This window comes from Bos taurus, chromosome 7 (genome assembly GCF_002263795.3).
Source record: "Bos taurus isolate L1 Dominette 01449 registration number 42190680 breed Hereford chromosome 7, ARS-UCD2.0, whole genome shotgun sequence".
Taxonomy (NCBI): domain Eukaryota; kingdom Metazoa; phylum Chordata; class Mammalia; order Artiodactyla; family Bovidae; genus Bos; species Bos taurus.
In genome coordinates, this window is record NC_037334.1 from 109,729,743 (window position 1) to 109,736,906 (window position 7,164).

Below are 7,164 nucleotides of genomic sequence, written 5' to 3' on the forward strand. Positions count from 1 at the left end.
CTAGACGGACTTTTGTTGGCAAAGTAATGCCTCTGCTTTTTAATATGCTGTCTAGGTTGGTCATAAGTTTCCTTCCAAAGAGTCAGCGTCTTTTAATTTCATGGCTGCAGTCACCATCTTCAGTGATTTTGGAGCCCAAAACAGTAAAGTCTGCCACTGTTTCCCCATCTCTTTGCCATAAAGTGATGGAACCGGATGCCATGATCTTAGTTTTCTGAATGTTGAGCTTTAAGCCAACTGTTTCACTCTCCTCTATCACTTTCAGCTAGAGGCTCTTTAGTTCTTCGCTTTCTGCCATAAGGGTGGTGTCATTTGCATATCTGAGGTTATTGATATTTCTCCTGGCAGTCTTGATTCCAGCTTGTGCTTCATCCAGCCCAGCATTTCTCATGATGTACTTTGCATATAAGAATCCTTCTCAGTTAGGATCATGGATTTTAAAGAAAGGTTTCCAGGTGGTTCTATACATACTAACTATAAGAGGGAAATTTTAAACACAAAGAAATGCCTAGTTTTAAATGTAGTATCCCTCCCAAAAAAGAAATTTGTATATTTATAAAAATTTCTATGTCTAGGAACGGGTAAACAGTTTCAAATACTCTACTAAATTTCACAAGGGTTTTACTAAGAGCAATTCTGATTCAATTTAAAGCTAAGGAACAGGGATTGTCCTAGTGAAATAAATTGCCTTAAAAAATTAAGAACTTCAAAAGAAAATGCAACTAATCCTGATGAACTACATCAGTCTTGAATTGTTTCTGTTCATAATAGGCACCAAATAAGTCTTTTAATGTTTTAAACTACATTTTGATTCTTGAAACAAAAATTATTGGTCCAAATCCATAGACTGCCTCGAGTGAACTCTAATATAAACTATCAACTTTGGATGATTATGATTATGATGTGTCAATATAAGTTTATCAGTTGTAACACATTAAGACTCTGATTGGAGCATTCATGATGGGGGTGGCTCTCCATTAGGGGAAGTGATGAGTGTATATGAGAAATCACTCTACCCTCCTCTTAATTTTGCTGTGAACCTAGAAACACTAAAAATAGTAATAATACAGACTGCAAAAATAAAGTATTTGCAAACAATAAATAAAAGCAGTTCTGATCCCAGGCTTCTCAGAAACACATCCTCCTAACAGAGCAGTAAGTTGAGGATAAGAACAAAAGTGAAATTGAGAGAGACTGTAAAGGGTATTTCTTAGCAGATTCTGGAGTGCTAACTCACAGTTTCCAAAAGAGAGAAAATATAAATAATATTTAAAAATTAGTATGGGGGAAACTTCTTTGAGACAAAAAAAAAAAAAACAAAACTTGAAATAGCGATGTGTATGTGTGTGTTTTAGGAGTGAAAAATGAAATTATTTTAAAGTTCATTTGGAAAACTAAATGGCAAGTTAGCCAAAAAGGTTACAAAAAGGAAGCAAGCACAGAAGGGCTTGTCTTCAGTTCAGTTCACTCAGTCGTGTCTGACTCTGCGACCCCATGAATCGCAGCATGCCAGGCCTCCCTGTCCATCACCAACTCTCAGAGTTCACCCAGACTCACGTCCATCGAGTCAGTGATGCCATCCAGCCATCTCATCCTCTGTCATCCCCTTCTCCTGCCCCCCAATCCCTCCCAGCATCAGTCTTTTCCAATGAGTCAACTCTTCACATGAGGTAGCCAAAGTACTGGAGTTTCAGCTTTAGCATCAGTCCTTCCAAAGAAATCCCAGGGCTGATCTCCTTCAGAATGGACTGGTTGGATCTCCTTGCAGTCCAAGGGACTCTCAAGAGTCTTCTCCAACACCACAGTTCAAAAGCATCAATTCTTCGGCGTTCAGCCTTCTTCACAGTCCAACTCTCACATCCACATACTATAACTTACTGTGAGAATGATTTATTAGTCCACATAATACAGTAGAAATAAAATATTTTAAATATCTTCAGATCCCATCCTCAAAAATGGTAGCTGCATCACAGTACCTAATTCAGTGACTCAAACATAGTACATGCTTAATAAATAGTGTTGGGTGAATTCCTGAATAGAAATGTAGATGATTTTAATTTCATCCTGTGAGCCAAATTTATTGACTGTCAGAATTTCTGAGTGAAAATACTAATATAAATGAATAACCTGCTTGTTCTATACTTTTGTTTAGCAGAATATTTTTCCAACTCTTGAAAGTTGTCAAAATAGTCTGCTAATCTTCACTTGTATTTTTACTCACATCTAAGTGAATTAAAAAAAAATTAGTTTCTCAGTCCTGTCTGACTCTTCACATCTAAGTGAATTAAAAAAAAAAAAAAGTTTCTCAGTCCTGTCTCTTTGTGACCCTGTTGACTCTAGACCACCAGTGTCTTCTGTCCGTGGAATTCTCCAGGCAAGAATACGGGGCTGAGTAGGCATTCCTTTCTCCAGGGGATCTTCCTGACCTAGGGATCAAACCCAGGTCTCCTGAAATGCCAGCAGATTCCTTACTCTCTGAGCCACCAGGGAAGTTCCAGGTGAATAATAATTGGACTCAAAATATTTATTAAACTATTTCATGGTTTAAATATTTCTATCATATGATTATTTTCCAAAAAAACAAATCCTTCACATCTATTTACTAAAGAAGAAGGTAAAAATTTTAATCTATATAATTCTATTAATGTTTGTGTGAAAATGTTCCTAATTATTAATGTTTAGTGCTTACAATATCTTCTATCCATTACTTGTTATATGATGGTTTAAATGTTGTGACTTCAAAATATGAACATGAATTGTTTGATAACCCTCCCTTCTAAAGAGGAAGCCAGACCCCTTGCCCTTGCATTGGATTTAGTGACTCACTTCTGGATAACAGAATGCAGCAGGAGTGATGAGGTGGCATAAGGTCATAAAAGACTGTGTGGCTTCGTCTCTGTTGTCTTGGATCACTTGCTCTGAGAAGGAGTCAGCTGTCTCGTTATACAGACACTCAGGAAGTTCTATGGAGAGATGCACCGGGCAAGATACTCAGAGCCCTCGTGATATCAAACCGGCAAGAATTCCACAATTAGCCGAGCAAGCTATCTTAGAAATGGATCCTCCTGTTCCAATCAAGCCCAGTCAAGTCTAAGATGACTGGACCCCAAGTTGAAGTCTTGACAGCAAATTCGTGAGAGACCCTGAGCCGGAACTACTAATCTAAGCCACTTTCAGATCCTCAAACTACAGAAACTCAGTTCAGTTCAGTTCAGTCACTCAGTCGTGTCCGACTCTTTGTGACCCCATGGACTGAAGCACGTCAGGCCTCCCTGTCCATCACCAACTCCCGGAGTTTACCAAAACTCATGTCCATTGAGTTGGTGATGCCATCCAACCATCTCATCCTCTGTTGTCCCCTTCTCCTCCTGCCCTCAATCTTTCCCAGCATCAGGGTCTTTTTTCCAATAAGTCAACTCTTCTCATGAGGTGGCCAAAGTACTGGAGTTTCAGCTTCAGCATCAGTCCATCCAATGAACACCCAGGACTGATCTCCTTTAGAATGGACTGGTTGGATCTCCTTGCAGTCCAAGGGACTCTCAAGAGTCTTCTCCAACACCACAGTTCAAAAGCATCAATTCTTTGGCACTCAGCTTTCTTTATAGTCCAACTCTCACATCCATACATGACCACTGGAAAAACCATAGCCTTGACTGGATGGACCTTTGTTGACAAAGTGATGTCTCACTCCAGAAACTACAAGACAATAAATATTTTAAGCTGCTTTTTTGGGGAGTAATTTGTTTTGACAAAACAGAGAACCAATACAAATATTACACTGATATTCTCATAAAAGACATATTGGCCATTCTTTTTAAATGCTACAGAGAATTAAGTACATTAATTTCTGAGTGATGTCTTTCTTAAACTAGTTTGAAGACTTGCATTCTGTACCTTTTCAACATTATTATTTTAGAAAGATTTTGAAGAAATATATGATGGAAGGGCTTTATTAGTGCTTTGCACGCATGCTGAATCGCCAGTCATGTCTGACTCTTTCGACCCCATGGACTGTAGCCTGCCCACCAGGCTCCTCTGTCCATGGAATTCTCCAGGCTAAAATATTGGAAGTGGGTTTCCATTTCCTCCTCCAGGAGATCTTCCCAACCCAGGGATGGAACCCGAGTCTCTTGCATCTTCTGCATTGGCAGATGGGTTCTTTACCACTGAGCTGCATGGGAAGCCTGGTAGTGCTCTAGAGACTGTTGATTAACTGCTATGGACAGATTTAATAATCTAAAAAATTTTATTGCTGTGTCCCATAACTAAATCTAGTGTATCTATTTTTTCTAAAATAATTTTTTTTCTTAGCAAAAACAAAAACCATAAAATGCTATCTTAAAACAATTAGAAAGTGGAGAATAAAAAAATAAAACATAAGTCAACCTACACCCAGACATAACATATATCCTTTTATTGTGTATCTTTATTGTTATTTTTACAATAGTGAAATCATATCATGCACAATAGTTTTAATCTAACATGGACACATTAACTTGTCATTTACGCTGTACCTGTGATGTAATCATTTAACATGCTGCCTCCAGCCCTTCTCAGCTCCTTCACTACTATCGCTCTAGATCAAATTACTACTATCGCTTACCTCAGCAGCTCGAAACATCCTGCCAAGTAGAAGAGACTTTCACCTTTGCCCCAAAAGGAAGCCAGGTTTCTCCTTCTAGAACATCATTAAGGTCACCCCCCTCTACTCTTCAGTTCAGTTCAGTCGCTCAGTTGTGTCTGACTCTTTGCGACCCCATGAATCGCAGCACGCCAGGCCTCCCTGTCCATCACCAACTCCCGGAGTTCACTCAGACTCACGTCCATTGAGTCAGTGATGCCATCCAGCCATCTCGTCCTCTGTCATCCCCTTCTCTTCCTGCCCCCAATCCCTCCCAGCACCAGGGTCTTTTCCAATGAGTCAACTCTTCACATGAGGTGGCCAAAGTACTGGAGTTTCAGCTTCAGCATCATTCCCTCCAAAGAAATCCCAGGGCTGATCTCCTTCAGAATGCACTGGTTGGATCTCCTTGCAGTCCAAGGGACTCTCAAGAGTCTTCTCCAACACCACAGTTCAAAAGCATCAATTCTTCGGCGTTCAGCCTTCTTCACAGTCCAACTCTCACATCCATACATGACCACAGGAGAAACCATCGCCTTGACTAGACGGACCTTTGTTGGCAAAGTAATGTCTCTGCTTTTCAATATGCTATCTAGGTTGGTCATAACTTTCCTTCCAAGGAGTAGGCGTCTTTTAATTTCATGGCTGCGATCACCATCTGCAGTGAATTTGGAGCCCCAAAAAATAAAGTCAGCCACTGTTTCCACTGTTTCCCCATCTATTTACCATGAAGTGATGGGACCAGATGCCATGATCTTTGTTTTCTGAATGTTGAGCTTTAAGCCAACTTTTTCACTCTCCTCTTTCACTTTCATCAAGAGGCTTTTTAGTTCTTCTTCACTTTTTGCCATAAGTGTGGTGTCATCTGCATGTCTGAGGTTATTGCTATTTCTCCCGGCAATCTTGATTCCAGCGTGTGCATCTTCCAGACCCGCGTTTCTCGTGATGTGCTCTGCATAGAACCTGAATCACTGTCTGTCACCAGCAAGGCCCTGTCCAACTTGAGCCCTGCACCCCTTTCCGCTCTCAGTGAATCCTTGCTCACTGGCTTCCTAGTTTTCATCAGACCTTATAATTGGCTCTACTTTGAAAATTTTTCTCCAAGATAGTCACACATGGCTTATTCTTTCACGTATGTCTGTTTAAAGATTATTTCAAAGATTATTGGCTTCCCTGACCAGGCAATCTAAAAATTCTGCCTCTATCCTTTAATTTTCAAAATATAATACACGTCATTATCTGACATTGTAGATGTTTGTTTCATTATTTGATATGATAAATTTACCTGTTATTTGCCTCCCAATAAGAATGTCAGTTCAGCAATGTAGGGACTTCATCTTGTTTATCTATTACTCTGTCCACATTGCTTAGAATAGTACCTGGTACAGTTAGGTGCTCAATAAATATATTTTGATTAAAGAACCATATGGATGCACCATTTTAATTATTAGTAATAATTACTTGATATTTGAAATCCTAACAATTTTTCCTATTGTGAGCAATTATATCATGAATATGTCCATAAGTAAATATGTACACCCTATGTTTGTTTCCTAAGATTTAGGAGTCAAAAGCTATGGCTATTTTTATATGTTTTTAATATATACTGCCAAAATGCCCTCTGTGGAAAAGTTGTTATATTTTAGGACTTCCCTGGTGGTGCAAGGACTAAGACTCTAAGCTCTTGATGCAAATGGCCCAGGTTTGATCTCAGGTCAGGAAACTAGCTCCTGCATACCACAACTAAAAACCCTGCATGCCTCAGCAGAGATCAGAGACCCCACAGCCCGCAAGTAAGACTCAGAACAGCCAAATACGTTTAAAAAATACATAAGTTATTTTCTTGCCTGGAAAATTCTATGGACAGAGGAGCCTGGTGAGTACATGGGGTCACAAGAGTTGGACAAGACTGGACAACTGAGTGTGCACACACACACGTGCACACACACACACACACACACACACCACATAAAGTTTATATTTTATACTCCAGAAATGAATAAGAGTTACTTTTTTCTCACTTTGCACAATATTGTGTATTGCCCTTTTAAACATAGTTTTTATAGAGGAAAAATGGTTATTACTCAAATTTGCCTTTCTCCAGTTACACAGATACTTGTTTATTTAACTATTACCCATTTGCATTTCTTTAAAAATAAATTGCCTCTTCATGTCCTTTGCTTATATTTCTACTGCTTTTCCCTTACTGATAAAAGTTCGTTTTTACAATAAAGTAACCCATTGTCCAAACCATGTTAAAGTGTCATTTTCCCAGTTTGTGGTTTGTCTTTAAATTTTGATTATTGTGTTTTTACTTTTTTATCTCATGTAGAAATTTAAATTTTGTATGGTCAAGTTGATTACTCTTTCTCTACACTGCTTTTGACTTTGCTGTCACCTTCATAAAGTTTTCCAATCCACTATCTGAAAAATATTCGCCAAGTATTTTCTTCCAGTATTCAATCTTCAAAAACAAACAAAAAAGAAAGCAATATATTACAGCTGGAATTCATTTAACAGTAGGTTGTGTGGTGAGGCTGTTG